This window comes from Hydra vulgaris, chromosome 01 (assembly GCF_038396675.1).
Source record: "Hydra vulgaris chromosome 01, alternate assembly HydraT2T_AEP".
Taxonomy (NCBI): domain Eukaryota; kingdom Metazoa; phylum Cnidaria; class Hydrozoa; order Anthoathecata; family Hydridae; genus Hydra; species Hydra vulgaris.
The window spans coordinates 31,814,105-31,830,853 of NC_088920.1; positions in this window are offsets into that span (position 1 = coordinate 31,814,105).

Below are 16,749 nucleotides of genomic sequence, written 5' to 3' on the forward strand. Positions count from 1 at the left end.
AGAAATATTATTTTAATTTTAACTAAAAACATAGAAGAGTCGCAAGTCTTTTTCATATAAATAAAGAAAAATAGATTATTTATTTTAAGCAATTTAATTTACAAGGAAGATTCTTGAATTGTATTTTCAATATTATACTTAGACGTTTTTAAGTTATAAAAATGTCGCAGTGGGTAAGGCTCATTTTTAATATAATTTGTTTTTTTTTAATTTAAGTTGTAAAACAAACAAACTCTGTGGACGTTCTATTAGTAAGTCATCATCAAACGCTCAAAGATCATTCCCAACAAAGATATATAGCAAATCTTTTTGAAGCGTTAGGATGCTAAATTATAAAAAATTAATAAAAAAACCATCAATATCTAAAATGTGACAATAATATATTTATAAACCAACCCTTTTAACTGCACAAAAAAAATGCTGCTTTGGTTGCGTGAGTTTTTAATTATAAACATCATTTAAAGCTGAAAAAAATTACCTAAATTATATTTTAGCTGTTTGCGCCCATATTGACAAACGTACTCGTTTTCCCACCCCCAGTAATGCTACGTACAGTTTTGTTCTTGTTTTGGCATGACCAAGGCGGGTATTGACCCAGATCCGCCGAAGACCAGTAAAGTGAATCAGGTATGGATCTGTTGATAACCAACCAAAATCCAAACCCAATTTTACATTTTGGGTCTGGGTCCAGGTTCGTTGATACCCGGCTCAAACCCTACCCATTAACAGCCCTAACTATAAAAAACTGCAAATAGAGTGCAAGGAATTCCTGATAAATAAGACTTTTTTTTTCGAAAAATATATACCTAAATATAATGGACTGCAAATAGAATGCAAGGAATTCGAGATAAAAAAAGCATTTTTTAAGGCTCTTAATTATTTGAATAAAGCAACTTGCCGTTTTATCTTGCTTACCGTAGCTTTTGTAAAGTACTTTGTTTTTTATCCTGTTTTTTTTTTTTTGCAGTTATGTTGGTTTTTTTATTTCAAAAACATGAATAATGTTTTAGCAATGTTTTACGTTTAAAATTTTATTTATTTATTATTATAATAATAAAGATGATCTTAAAATTAAGATTACTTTTGTACATATCAAGATTTGCAGTTGCAGCACATCTAAAATATAAATATCAAATTGATAAGCATTATTGCCAATTTGTGATATATATATATATATATATATATATATATATATATATATATATATATATATATATATATATATATATATATATATATATATATATATATCACCTACTGTCCCACTTTATACAATGTAAGTTACATTTTTGAAAAGAAATATTCTTGAAATATTTACTTTAAGAATATTTTTGATGATTTTTCTTTGCTTCAATGAGTTCCAGAACTCAATTGCATAATTTTCACTTGCATAATTTTTCCATTGCATTAACTTTTGAAGATCATTTTTAGGGCATGTATTTTTTAAGACAAACAGTACTCTTTTTTCTGTTTCGTATTTTTTTTTTTTTTTTGCAAAGCGGGTTCAAGACTGAATAAGAGTTTGGATTATTGCTATGAACTTTGATATTCTATTATCAATATTTAAACAATTTGGTGAGGCAAAAGTAGAGCCTTTAGTATCCCATATAAAACCTAGATTACTAAGTTTATTATCCAGTTTTATTTGTTGGTGGTTGACTGTCATCGTGCAGTTTGCAATTTATTTTTTTCCGATGAACAAGAAGCATTGTTAGCACTCAGTTTTATACAGTTTGTGTTAGTGCATATACTAGAAGCTGATATAATTCTAGACAGGGTAGCACTAATAAGTATGATGTCCTTTGCGTATGCTACAACACCTGTGTAGTTTCCATAAATTGATGTCCAAACAATACTTTCATTTTGCATGGTTTAAAGTAGGCTTTGAGTATATATATACATATATACAAATATATATATATATATATATATATATATATATATATATATATATATATATATATATATATATATATATATATATATATATATACTATACAGGTGAGGAATCAGAATTGATCCTTGTGTCACTCATTGTGTTAGATAAAATGGATATGGTTTGCATCCTAGATAAGTGACAGTCACGCTACTTTCATGGTACAATGACGATATAGTATTAAAAATAATGCGGTAGTTTTTTATTGTCGTATAGTTTCTCAAATATCCCAGCAACAGCTGTCAAATGATTTTTCAGCATCTAAGTAATAGAAATAGATGGGTGAGTTGTTGTTGTTGTAGTGTTTAATTGATTCACTTATTACAAACTCGGCATGTAAGGTTTAGCTAATTTTTGTATAACTGAATTGAAGATAATGAGTTTCTTTTATCACTGGGCAGAGTATAAAAATAAGACATTTAATTACTTTTGTTAAGATGGGAATGATGGTAATACCACGGTAGTTATTCGGATCAGTTAACAATTTTTTATTAGATTTAGCAAGAGTTATAGAAAGCGATATAAACATCGATTTTAGGGCCTGATTGTGATTAATAGTAAAGTTAAAGAAGTCCTTCTCTTAGCCTCTCTCTGGCAAAAAAAAAACAAAATGTTCTGCAGAGATTTCAAACCTATCATTGGTCTTGATTTTATTATCACATCAAATTTAGTATAAGGTGAAATTTGAAAATTCGAAGCGGTGTGCGTCATTGCTTTGGTGTTAAAATGTTTTTCAAAATTATTAGCCAGTTCTCTTGTGATTGATTTCTTATGCTTTTTATTATTTATTAATAATAGTTTTGAGTTCGTAGCAGACTTTATATTTCTGAAGGAATTAAAGAAGTTTTTTGGGTTGCCATTTTTTAGTTTCTCGATTTTTATGTATTGTTTGCAAAGATTATAACTTTGAGCTTTTTTGACTGTGTTGCGGAAATTTTATCTTGCCATTCGATATCGATTAAAATTGAGCCAACTTAAATATGTTTCAAAATCCATCAAACGCCATTTTTTAAAATGAAATTTATAAAATTTTTTGCTCCTGCATAACTCGGGAGTCCACCAAGATTTTGAATATAAAAATGTTTTTTCATAAATAAGTGTTGGCTTAGAGCTTTAAATGCACTTTTTATAATAAACTAATAGATTTCAATAAGTTTTTTTTCTAAATTGCTATTCGAAAGATAAAATTGAATTTTTCCATTTATTGTATAAAGTTTTTTTTTTAATGAATTTTTAAAAAAAAACTTTATACAATGAATGAAAAAAAAAAGTCATACACCTTATACAATGAATGAAAAAAAAAAGTCATACACCGAAGAGATGGTTGGGCTGGTGGTGGTAAAGTACAAAGCGGTGAATTTTAACTTAAAAAATCTGCTAAATCATTCAGCATAACAGTAGCTACTCTTCACAGGCGTGTCCATGGCATAGATGAAACAATTGGCAGTGGTTCAAGCACAAGATTATCAAAACAACTTGAATAAGTTCTGGTAGATATACTCATCAAATTATCCAATTGGGGCTTTGGTACAACTTACAATAACGACATCACACCAGTTACAGACTATTTGCAACACCAAGGTCAATCTTATTTGTTTCCTAACGGTACACCGAGAAAAAATTGGTATAACCTTTTCATAAACCGGTGGAGTCATAGGTTGAGCATCAGAGCCATAGGCAGTATTTTATTACTCAGAGTATCTTGAAATTGGTTGGCAGCAATGAAAAAATCCATAATACAGTTGGAAATTGAATTAATACTGCTGGTAATTGTTTCGCTCCATACATTATTTTTATGTTAAAAACAAAAAAGTCTGTAAACAGATTGGTGTTCAAGTGGTCTAGATAATGCCATATGCGCTGTATCTCCATCCGGATGGACGGAAGATAAGCAATTTGTGCAGCTCACTACCGTGTATGTTCCCGCCATTAATAAAATTCCAGCTAATAAGTTTAATCTAGTTTAAGTTTTAATCTAATTATATTTTTTTAATTTTACATTCACAAAAGATAACATCAATCTAATTATAGTTATCTAATTTGACTTATAAATAATTTAGTCGTAGATGTATATGTGACACAGGTCACTTATCGGGTCGTACTTATTTGCATCGAAAACAATATTTTGTTAATTTGCCTACCAGCTCACTAGTCACATATTCTGCAGCCACTAGATGTCAGTGATTATTGCCATGTCAAAAGAGTTTCGCGCAAATTACTTCAACAATTTTATACAGAGAAAAAGTTCAGCAACTTATCAATAGAATGTTTTAGTCACCTGCAAGAAAAAATTTTTAGCACTGGTAAAGTTTTTACACGTACCCAAATAGTCACTGGTTTTCAGAATACTGGCTTGTTTCAACTCGACATCAATGAAGTCAATCAGTCAAAGTTGCAAATTGCTAATACGCTTGAAACACCGTCATCTGAACCTGAGCTTTCAATATCTCAATAACCAGAAACGATGATAGTCCCATCACCAATGCTAGCAACAGTGAACAACCCTACCTCAGTCACTGCCCTCTGAATCTACACTAACATCTAGCGTCAGCATATGTCACTTAGTATCAGGTCTAAAGTCACCTCAAAATTCACCCTGTCTGCAAATAATCTTGAATGTTGTACTAAATCTGGCTATTCAAAATGAAATTCAAAAAGAGCTTGAAAAATAATTGCAATCAGCCCAATCACTTGCAGCAGCTTTGCAACAAATGTTTCGTGTCCAACACGTTGACACAAAAAAGAAAAAATGTAGATGTGCCAAGATTTGAAGGGAAGTGTCTCAACAAACCTGAAATACATAAAAGATGCTGAGAGCAAAAAAGCAGCAAAGCAAGGTAAAAAACAATGTCAGCTTTGCTCTAATGGCAAACATCAAATAAACCAAGCAACAAGTCTAATGAAAATATTGGCTGCAAACGAATTTAAGTGTAAAAAGTGCCGAAATATTTTGGGCGACGCTTCAGCAAGTCAACGTATGGAATGGTACCAGTGAGAAAATAAAAAATTGCAAGGTTTGGCTATGTCAAACATGCACTCCAAAGCGATAAGTAAAAGGCGCTGATTTTTATTGCCTCAAAAAGTGCCGCACAACAAAAAAACTCAGCTCAACCTCTAGTAACTCTAAGCAACTCAACATCATCACAAGAATAGAAAAGTTTATTTGATTTGATTGAATTTTAATTGTTATTATTGATTTCCTTTTGTTTTTTAAACGAAGTGTTGTTTTAATAACACATATTATTGCGTATTTCAATCTCCCCAAATGTCAGTGTAGAAAGGAACATTGTTTTTTATCAAATAAAGTTTCATAAAAAACTGAAATTGTTTTTTTTTTATTTTTATATATTTAAATAAAGCTCTAATACATCTATATATTACATAATATAAAAAATATTCGGAAATTTATTGCTAATGCATCACGGCAATCTAGGGTTAGAAGTGAAACATTAACTCCCGACGTGAACTACTTATTAAAATTATTTCCACAGTGCTCTATTAAAATTATTTCCACAGTGCTCTATTAAAATTATTTCCACAGTGCTCTATTAAAATTATTTCCACAGTGCTCTATTAAAATTATTTCCACAGTGCTCTATTAAAATTATTTCCACAGTGCTCTATTAAAATTATTTCCACAGTGCTCTATTAAAATTATTTCCACAGTGCTCTATTAAAATTATTTCCACAGTGCTCTATTAAAATTATTTCCACAGTGCTCTATTAAAAGACCGTAACGACTTCTTTTTGCAAAAGCAGGATTTTCCGAAGATCAACAGAAATCTACCAATTCGGCTGAAGACAATCACGCCTTTAAAGAGGTTCAAAATCAGATAGAACAACTTGTTAATTTTTACTCTTCAGGTACAAAAGCTGAAAATGTTATTTTTGTTGATAAAAACATAATTAGCACAGAACCTTTACTTACAAATGAACAGTTGATAAAAGAAGTGAAAAATGCAGCGAATGAACATGACGAGGAAAATAATGACGATAATAATAATAAAGATAATGAAAATGACGAGGAAAATAATGATGATGATAATGCAATGATCCAGTTTGCCCAAAATTTCAAGAGTTCAAAGCATTAATTGTTTTCCAGCTAGTTGCTTTTGCACTAGCTTTCAAGCTTCCGTGAATGCGGTGAAGACCGCATTTTCCTATATCAATGAGGGGGTTTGGTTCTTCCTCTTCCTTTTGTTCACTAAAATTTTTAAGAAATAACAAGTTGACATTGGAACCATCGGAAGACACTTGTAAAATCTTTGCAATGTCAATTTCGGAACCCAGGGTTTGAATTGATCATCGTATAACCATTTTTCTTGAAATACACACTCATACTTAGGCATTTTATTAACCTATTACAATAAAAGAAAAAAACATTTTGAAAAAATCTAAACATAATTTTGAAAACTGACTGCATATTAAACTACGCTATAAAAATTTAACTAATTTTAAAATGAAAAATATGAAAAGTACTCAATCAATCATATAACTCTTATCGTGTCAAGCATTTTTACAGATATATTAAGTAGAAGCAACCAACTGTGTACTATACATTTTAAAATATTAATTTTACTCAAAATATGTTTACATTGGTGAGATGGAAATATTTATCTTAATCAGAATATGTTTACATTGGTAAGAGGGAAAATATACTTGATTATAATATTATCCATAAATCAGAACTAAAAATTTTAACCTCTGAAAATTAAGTTTAAAACTTTTACCATGGAACTTATGTTACTTAAAAATATAAATAAAAATTTTAAAATTTAAATCGTTAAATTTAAAAAATTCCAGGACTTTTTCATGATTTAAGAGATGAAATGAAAAATTCCAGGACACTAGTCGAATTCCAGAACTTTCCAGGACTTTCCAGGACTGTGGGAACCCTGTACACGTAAACTAGTTAACTATTTTTAATCGACGTTCAGTCTATGATCAGTTCAAAAAAAAAATAATGAAGAAAAAATTTTTGCTAAAAAGCAATTTCAAATTTGAAATATAAAACAAAGTTATATGTAATACAAATATTTTAAAGTAACTTGAATTAAATTCATTACTTTTTTTTTTTACTTTAACGTTGTTTGAAAATTTTAGCAGTAAAAAAAACATTGTAAAAATAAACTAAAGTAATGGTAAAGTAATAAACAAAATAAATAAATTATGTAGCGTTTTAAAATTTTTGGAAGATTTTTATTTAATTTTAATAATAAACATTTAATTATATTTAATAAAAAATTTGATTTAAATTTAATAAGATAAATTAAAAATATTAAAAAAAAAAGAAGCGAAATATAGAAAAAAGTTAATTTATCTATCTGTTTTTTATCTAATAAAAAAGTATTCCACTAATGTTTTTTATATCAATTAATTACAGCTTAATGTTTTCCGCATAAACTGTCCTGAAAGACATAAATAAACTAATTGAAAAAAGTTTTAGCGTAACGTCAATTTTGAAACGCGTACTTGAAATCGTGAATACATACGTAAAATGTAAATTGTGTAACGCTTCTTAACAAGGCCTGAATATTGCTCCAAAAACACTAAAATTTGCGCTTGACCTGTATCAAAATAAAATAAATTTAATGGTATTATGATACAAATATCCTAAAGAATAAAGTTGATCAAAATACCCCAAAAATATCAAAAAAAAAAGGTTGAACTTTTTTACATTCATCATTATATTGTATTAAGTCTTCTCTTGATTTCGGTATTTGGGCTATAACATGGTAAGCGCGGATCCAATGGTAATGCCAACCTAGCTGACCCAGGATCGCAAATTGTTTGGGTGATGCAACTTTTAAAATATTTTGAGTTTGTCCGCAAAAAAAATTTAATTTAAATGTTCAAATTAGGTGAAATTTTAAATTTTGAAGCACAACAATAAAGAAACCTATATAATGATAAACACTTATACTTATTTTGATTTATAAAAAATTAGTGCAAATGTAGCATATGATCACACCAAAATCTTATAACATTTCAGTCGGATTAATTAACTGTTTAGAGCTTAAGGCGCATTAAGGTTTTACTGTACAGTGATTCTCGGGTACTAAAAGGACTCTGCAATTTGTGAAGAACAGTTTTGCGCAGAAAAGAAAAGGGGAAAGAAATTATATCACCTTTTCTTTAGTTACAATTTAATACAAGTAAGATCTGAAACAAGAAGCAGAATGTGTTATTGGCCATTCTGCAAAATTGTCTTTCAAAGCTGTAAGAAAATCATCTTTTTGAGGAGCAAAGCACCATTAAAAAAGAACCAAGTGTACATTGCAGCAAACGTCTTTGCCTTTTAGAAAAAGGTTTGCCCAACGAATGCTCTCAAGAAAAGTTCAGGAAAAACCTTCTTTCTATAGCTGCAAAAGTTGCCTCAATTTATTTCTAATAAAGATTGATCCAATAAAAGAACTTATTGACTTGCTAAAGCATTTAACGGGCCTCCACTTACGATTAACCCAGGTAAATATTTATACTTAAATAATTTTTACATAAATATTCAAGGGAAATCTATAAAAAAAAAGACATGATGGCTTTCGGAAAGAGAATTTCTCAAAAGTTTCTAATCACTTCAAAATCGAATAATTTAAAATTTTTTTTACAAACTCTTGGAACAGAACTTGTTAGTGCCCAGCCACAATCAAGCTCTTTAGAATTGACCACTAATGCTCTTGTAAATATACATTTAAATACGGGAATATTAAACAAAGGATTAAATAAACTGGTCAGAGCTTCACAAACATCAAGCTGGAAGATGGTAGTGCTAGATTTTTATAAGAATTTCTTAAAAGCAGGTCATCACTTGAATGATTTCTTTACCTACAGTGACTTGAAAATTACCGACGGAAAACGAGAATCTTGAACAGTTCAGGTTGATGCTCACTGCTATGATTTATCAAGTCTTGTAAATGTTATTCAGTTTCTTGACTGAGCAGCATTCACAAGACTTGATAAATCAAACTGAACAGTACAGTGAATTGAAAATTACCGACGGAAAACGAGAATCTTGCACAGTTCAGGTTGTTGCTCACTGCAATGATTTACCAAGTCTTCTGAATGTTATTCAGTCTAATAAAATTTCTGAAAGATATTTTGTTAAACTCGTAATAAATGATAATAAAGGTTTTCTAAAGTTTTGTCTAAGAATTGTTGATAATGCTTTAAGGCTTAATAACAGCTCACAACCTTAAAAACAACCTTTTACTCAAAGGACTAGCATAGACATAATAGTTAAGAGAAAAATTGTTGCGCTATAAAAAAGATATGCCAGAAACTCATTGCAGCATTAAACAATTCTGGTCACTGATTAATGCACACCTGGAGTTAAACAAACTTTCGTTTTTGATAAGAAGGTTGCAAATATAGTTTGTGGTCTTCAAGCCCATTTAAGTATGCATCCTTATACATGGTGTGACGTCAAATCCTGGTGTCTTACCAAATTTGCAAACTTGCTTACACTGGGCTCAATCAAATCTAGCCTGGAGTCTTTATAGCAATCTGGTGGGGTTGTTGTTCATGCAAAGTTGTTTAACAATATCATTTGAAATCCATATATCAGTGGGTTTTTTTTTTATTTGTCATTTCTTTTACCAGCTGATATTCTTTTTGCCAGGTTTTGTACTTTTTTTCGAGCATTTTTTAATTTTTTGTTTGTTTATTTTATCACATTTTAAATAAGCATTCTGCAACAATATTTAAAATACAAATATATAAAAACAAATATATACAGTATTGAACAAAACATTTGCAACCAACATCGAACAATGCTAAAAAGTGTTCCTAATTTTACATGTCTTAAAAACGAAACGAACTATACTACCACAGCAAACAGTTCAGGAGCTTAGAGTCATAGCATGCCATGAGATAAGCAATCAGCTTACAGGTGACAGCACACAGGCAGAATTTCGTTTACAAGTGCCATTTTGCAGCGGACAAAACAAGTGTAACTTTTTTGGTTTGTTTCATTTTCTTATGTCTGATCCGTGTCAACGTCAAGGAAGTTTTTTAATAATTAAAGGAAGTCCACAGAAGTTTCCAGAAGTTTTCAGAAGCATGCAGAAGCTTCCAGAAGTTTCCAGAAGAAACATCTGGAAGCATCCAGTAGCATCCAGAAATATCCAGAAATATTCAGAAGCATCCAGACGCATCCAGAAGCATCGAAAAGAAGCATCTAGAATCTTCCAGAACAGGTTCACACAGGTTCATTTTACTATATAAGAGACATGTAAATCGACATGTAATTCAGTCAGTATATGGAAGTCAATTAGTCAGTATTATCAAGACAGTGTATCGAAGTGAGTTTCATCAAAGTGTTTTATCGAAGAATATCAATACAAGAAGTGAAATACAACAAGTGTTTCATTACATCAATACAGTCCACATCCAACCAAGACGTTGTGTTCCACAGAGCATTATTGTATTATCACAAGGTAAATGTAACACGGTAAGCCTTGAGAAGCGTGAAGGCAATTTAATGGTCTGGGGGTGTTTTTCTGCTAACGGTCTAGATCCAATACATCGAAACGATGGAATAATGGACCGTTTAATGTATAAAAATATCCTGAAAGATGTTATGTTACCTCATGCTGAATGGAATATGCCAATAAAATGGGTTTTTCAGCAAGACAACGATCCGAAACACACTGCAAAAGTAGTCAAGCAGTGGTTTCAAGACAACCACCTATCGGTAATGGATTGGCCGAATCAATCTCCGGATCTCATCGAGAACCTGTGGGAGATCGTCAACCGCAAAATTAATCGTGAAGGTGTTCGTATTAAGGATCGACTGTTTGAACAAATCCAAAAGGCCTGGGCAGCGATTCCACAAAGTTTCATTGATCACCTGATCGAATCTATGACTTGAAGATGCAACGCTGTGATCGACAACAAAGGATTCGCCACGAAATATTGATAGCGAAATACAGATTTGTCAACATTTTGTCGAGTGGCACTTGTTTTGTCCAGAAGAAATCAACTTTTTTTAAAAGTTTTGATCAATTTAATAATGTTTGTGTTCAAATAATGAACTTTGTTATGAATAAAACTCGAAGAACTTTGTCTCTAAACAGTTACATAGTTATTTCTCTAAATTGAAAAAATGCAGCACTTTTGTATAAAGAAACTAAGCATTATTTGGTTGCACTCGTTTTGTCTGATACTGTATATATATATATATATATATATATATATATATATATATATATATATATATATATATATATATATATATATATATATATATATACACACTCTTGCATGGTTGTCTCTAAGTTTGTACCATTAAATATCAGTTTTAGGTTTTTATTTATTTTCAAAGACCAGAAAAACTTTTTATTTTTATTATTTGATAGACTGCCTGCCCCAACCTAACCCTCAGTCGATGTAGATCTTAACGCCTGACTTGCACTCTGTTGCAAGTCAGGCGTTAAGAACAGCTAAAAAATAAAAATAAAAACACTCAGAATGTTTTTTTTTGCAAAAAATATAATAAAAACTTTAAACTGTAAACTTTAGGTATATATATATATATATATAAATATATATATATATATATATAAATATATATATATATATATAAATATATATATATATATAAATATATATATATATATAAATATATATATATATATATATATATATATATATATATATATATATATATATAATAATCTTTATAAAAAATAAAAGACTTGTAAAAATTGATGTTGAGTACCGATAAGAAATGCATAAGTTAAATTTTTATAAGATATTTATAAGATAAACAATAAGTCAAAAAAGTAAGGGACTTTTTTTAAGAGTATATGTACTTGAAGATAAAGAAAAAAGTTAAAATTAAAATAAATAAAAAATATTCCGTTATAAATATAAGATGCGCTTTGTCTATTAAATACTAGCAGTAGGAAACCCGTAATACGGATTATTAGTAATTAAATCATTAATAACAATAAAAACACATTTATAACTCTATATAATATCTGAAAAATTAAATACGAATTTATCTACAAATAATATTTTAAGTTTTACTCCCTATCAGCAATGTTATTGCTTATAGTTAACGACATAAAAACTGCATTAATATCAGTTAAGTTCTTTTTAATATCTCCCACAACACAGTACGTACTAGTAAAGGAAAGTCAAGTAAAGCCTGCAAACACCTAAAAAAGAAATAAAAAAAATTATAATTTTTAATTACATAAGTATTATTTGCGTTTTATTGTTACTAGAATTAGGATTATAATATTCCAGAAAATATAAAGAACAAAAAAATAGCTTTAACAGCCTAGTTCTTTCAACACAAAACCCAATAACAATAGCGCATTGCACAAGATATTTGTAAGCACACATTGCTATGTGTCTCCAGAATAATTAAAAAAGATAATATTTTAAAAAGGATAGACAATACATTGTAATAACACCACAACTAAATAAGATATTTTATTAACTAAAACACTTGAACTAAAAAGATTTTATTTGCTACAATATTTGAACTATCAAGGGACAATTAGAGTTATTAATTTGAACAATTATATAAGAAAATAGCAAGCAACTTGTAAGATATTTCTTATAAATGGTCATTATCAATTGTGGTATTAAGAAATATTTAATAAGTTTTATTAATTCTCCCTCTTTTTTAAAAAAGAGAGAGAAGAAAGTGTTTTCAAAGCAGAATGTTAAAGAAAGTAAAAAAACACACAATAGATAATAGTAACTGGTTTTATTATGTTACCAGTAAACAAAATTATTTTTACCTTGATTAAAAGAAAAATTTCCAGCATTTCCTATGTTCCGGCTTCTCTCTGACTGTTGACTATTGATTAATCGAGTAAACGTAACATCATATTAAATTTACAAAATTAAAACCATGTTTCAACAGTGAGCAAACTAATCAATTGATGACAAAGGCAACTAAAAAAAGAAAAGAAAAATTAAGTTTGAAATTATAAAAAAATTCAAAATCATTTATGTTATTAACTGTTAGTTTATAAGTTGTTGTTATAAACTGTTATTAATCTAAATATTACTTTAAATATATATACTATAAATCGCTCAATATGTTCCTATAAATATATAAATAATATTACTATAAATAGAAAAATTCATACTTTGCTTTGTTCTTAAGTGTCTAAAGTAAAATCGAATCAACAGACATTAACACTGCTTAACACTGAATTCTTGCAAGTAAGTTATCTGCTTAAATAGAATTTGCTTAAATTAAACATAAAAGAATCATACTAATTGCAATCTTTTCTAATCAAAGACTATATTTCAACTTAAAATTTATTGTAAAACTATAAACGATTTCTAACTAATGTTGCATGTTGAGGATTGTGCACCAACTATGCAATCTCTTGGGAAAAAAAAGGGAATAAACTGTAGGATCTAAGTTAGCTGACATTCTCAATAAAACTTCTAAATGACCTTTTGGGTAAATAATTTCCTGGAAGCAGGTGCAGCGCCATCTCTAACGAATACAACAGCAACTTCACTAACTATAGTTTACAAATGAAACATTAAAATATGTAAGCAAAGTTGATTGTGATGCTATTGCTTTCTAAAATTTACTGCTGCAAGTGGGTCAGAGATATACAGTTGATAACGATAGGAGAATATCTTGATCTGACCTAAGATTACCTATACAATGAAAAACTTGACTACATATTTTAAAACATGGCGGCCTACGATTTATAGGTTAAACCACATTATCAGTAAATAAAGCAAAAAAAAGATAGGCATATAAAATTCTGATATTTCTTAAAAAATTGATATTGGAATTATGATATAACTTCCTGTAAATCTTGCAGAAATAGTGAAAATGGAAGCAAAACTACGTTTCTATAATGGCAACATAAAAAATGTGTTTCATTAAGAAACTTTAAGCACAGCAATGCTGACAGATCTGGCTCATTTCTCCTAAATAATTATAATCTAGAATAGTATCACTTCTTGCTATACAATATATTCTGACTGTCTAGCAGCATTTCGTACATTTTGAGAATGATTAATGTCATCTAGGCTATCTCTTTTATTTATGCAATAAATACTTTTAACTCGTCTAACCATGATGCACTAATTTGGGTATAAATTAATTTCTTCTTACCAAGTAGCATTTCTTATATTTTGATGACAATTAATTTCAGCTTGCCTAGTTCTAATCATTTCAATAAATTGTCAATTATTTTTAAGTTGATGGTTCTTCTAATAACTTATTAAAACCTAAGATCGACGATAAAAAAAAAGAGAAAAGAAATTAAATAAAATATCAAAATATTATTACAGCAGAGAAAATAGAATTAGCCTCACCTTTATTTCTCGTTCTAATTTAACAAAAATGGCAATGAAACAATTATTAAATCAACCCTATTTCTTATTATCTTCTACCACAATTCAAAAGTTTATAAATTGGTATGTTTAATTAATTACAAGTGGAAAAAAATTTCAAGCATTCAGTTTGTGGGAAAAATAGAATTAGCCTCATTTACGTTATATACAAGAAAATACAAAAAATATTTTGTTTTACGCTCATTTAATATTTAGTATTCCTTCATGAATTTTTAATGACTTTAAATATGCAACTTGACATATTAGTCACAAGATTTTGTATAGTTTCTATGGATATTTGATTCCAAGCTTCTCTGATACGAGTTTTAAGCTCTAATGCGGATTCATATTGCTTACCATTTTCATAAACCTTTCTAGAAAGTATTCATCATAGATTTTCAATTGGGTTAAGACCTGGACTGCATGCGGGCCATTCTATTACGATAATTTTTCTCTTTAAACCAAGCTTTTGTAAGCTTTGAGTTATGGATAGCAGCATTGTCTTGTTAAAAAGTGAAACTTTCCCTCATCACCATATTCAAGCAAACTAATTTCTAATAAGTCAATATACTCCTGTTAATTCATTTTTGTTGAAATCTATGCCAGTGGTTGTTTTCCAGCAAAGGAAAAAGCCTCCCAAACCATAACAGTTCCACCACCAAACTTTCATTTCTTTTTCTTTTCGAAGATCTTGCCAGTAATATTGATAACCATCAGGATCATTTAGATTGACTTTTTTTTCATCACTAATGAAAACTTGATGCCACTTTTTCTGCGAAGACATGTGTTCTTTTGCAAATTGTATTATAATATCTTTATGACGAACAGTAAGTTTTGGTCTTGGTTTATACTTTTCCGAACTGTGTTTGGATCTTCATGTAAGATTTGTCTCACATGTTGAACAGTTACAAGTATTTGTAAATCAACACGAATTTGAGATGTAGTTATGTGCTGAGCAGCACAATGTACAATAACTCGTTTAGTACGATTATCATTTTTACGTTTGCCACTACTTTCCTAATAAGCTCCATAATTAACGCCAGTCTTGAAGTAGTAATTAACCACTTTTGTAGTTCTTTTAGTTCTCTTTTTAATTTCCCGATTTGATAAATCTGTATTGTTACATGTTTTGATTACTGCTAATATTTTATTTGTTAAACGCTTACCACGTCCCATCTCAAATTTAGGTATCAAAAACCAATTGCTAAAAACTTTATGAGCCATGATTTCACAGTCTTTGTTTAACTAACAAATAATTATAAAACTCACAAATATGTATCACCAGATCAAAATATACAAGTAAACTGAAAATAATTATTGATGAGGCTTATTCTATTTGCTACCGCAAATAAAAAGTATTATACATTTTATGGTTTTATCAAATGTACCGCAATTTAATTATGCTATATTATAATCTAAAAGTTGCTGTTTGTAACAATAATTATATAATTGTGGATACAAAAGATGCACCGCACAAATTTGCTTAGAGATTTACAAAGTATTGAATCAGTACATGGTGAGGCTAATTCTATTTTCTCCACTGTAGTCTAAAATGGTAAACATATCTACAAAGTGATAAACATATCTACAAAAGATAAATAATAATGTTCAAGTAAAAATTAACAAAAACCTGCAATCCTAATAACAAAGATATTATATGGTAATAAAAACAAAAACACAATTTTAAATCTTACTTGATTTCTCATCTATAAAACAACCTTATTTAACTATTTAAAAGATAAAAAAACAAAATGCCTTATGTTAAGCGATGTATTTAAAAAAAAATCAAATGCAATTACTTTAGAATATATATGATATATAAACCTCTCCCGGTGGTCACGCCGACGGATATATGACGTCGAAAAGACGTCTTTATAGGACGTCCGGGATCGGTTCTAATTGGCAACGCCAGATGACGTCTTTATACGACGTTATTAAGACGTCTTCTTAGGACGTTTTTAAGACGTCTTTTCAGGACGTAATAAAGACGTTCAGAACTAATGCTAAATGGCAACGCCAAATTACGTCTTTTTAGGACGAAATTCAGACTTTTGACTTTGTAATTCATTAACGTTTTAAACAAGTACTTTTTGGATAACTTTATTGGTTTGAAATATATGTTTTCACATAATTTCTTAAAAAAAGGGAAAAAAATCATTTGTATAAACTTTTTAATATATTTTTTGAAACTATTTTTATCATTTATAACTTTTAAAAACTTATTCTTCCTCCTCTTGTTCGTATCCAAGGATAGACTTTTTGAATAGTTGGCGTCCTCCGCCCTCTTTTCTGTCAGGTGCATGCTTTAAGATATTCCCGACAGCAATTTGGAGGTCTTTTTCATTGTAGGTATCAGGTAAACAGTCTTAAACGTAAAAAAAAAAAAAAAATGTAAAGGGAAGGGATAAATAGCATTCAGACAAAAATTATAAAAAAATCTTTAACAAAACATCAGCAATAATTGCTGAATTACAATAAATTTTTACCACACA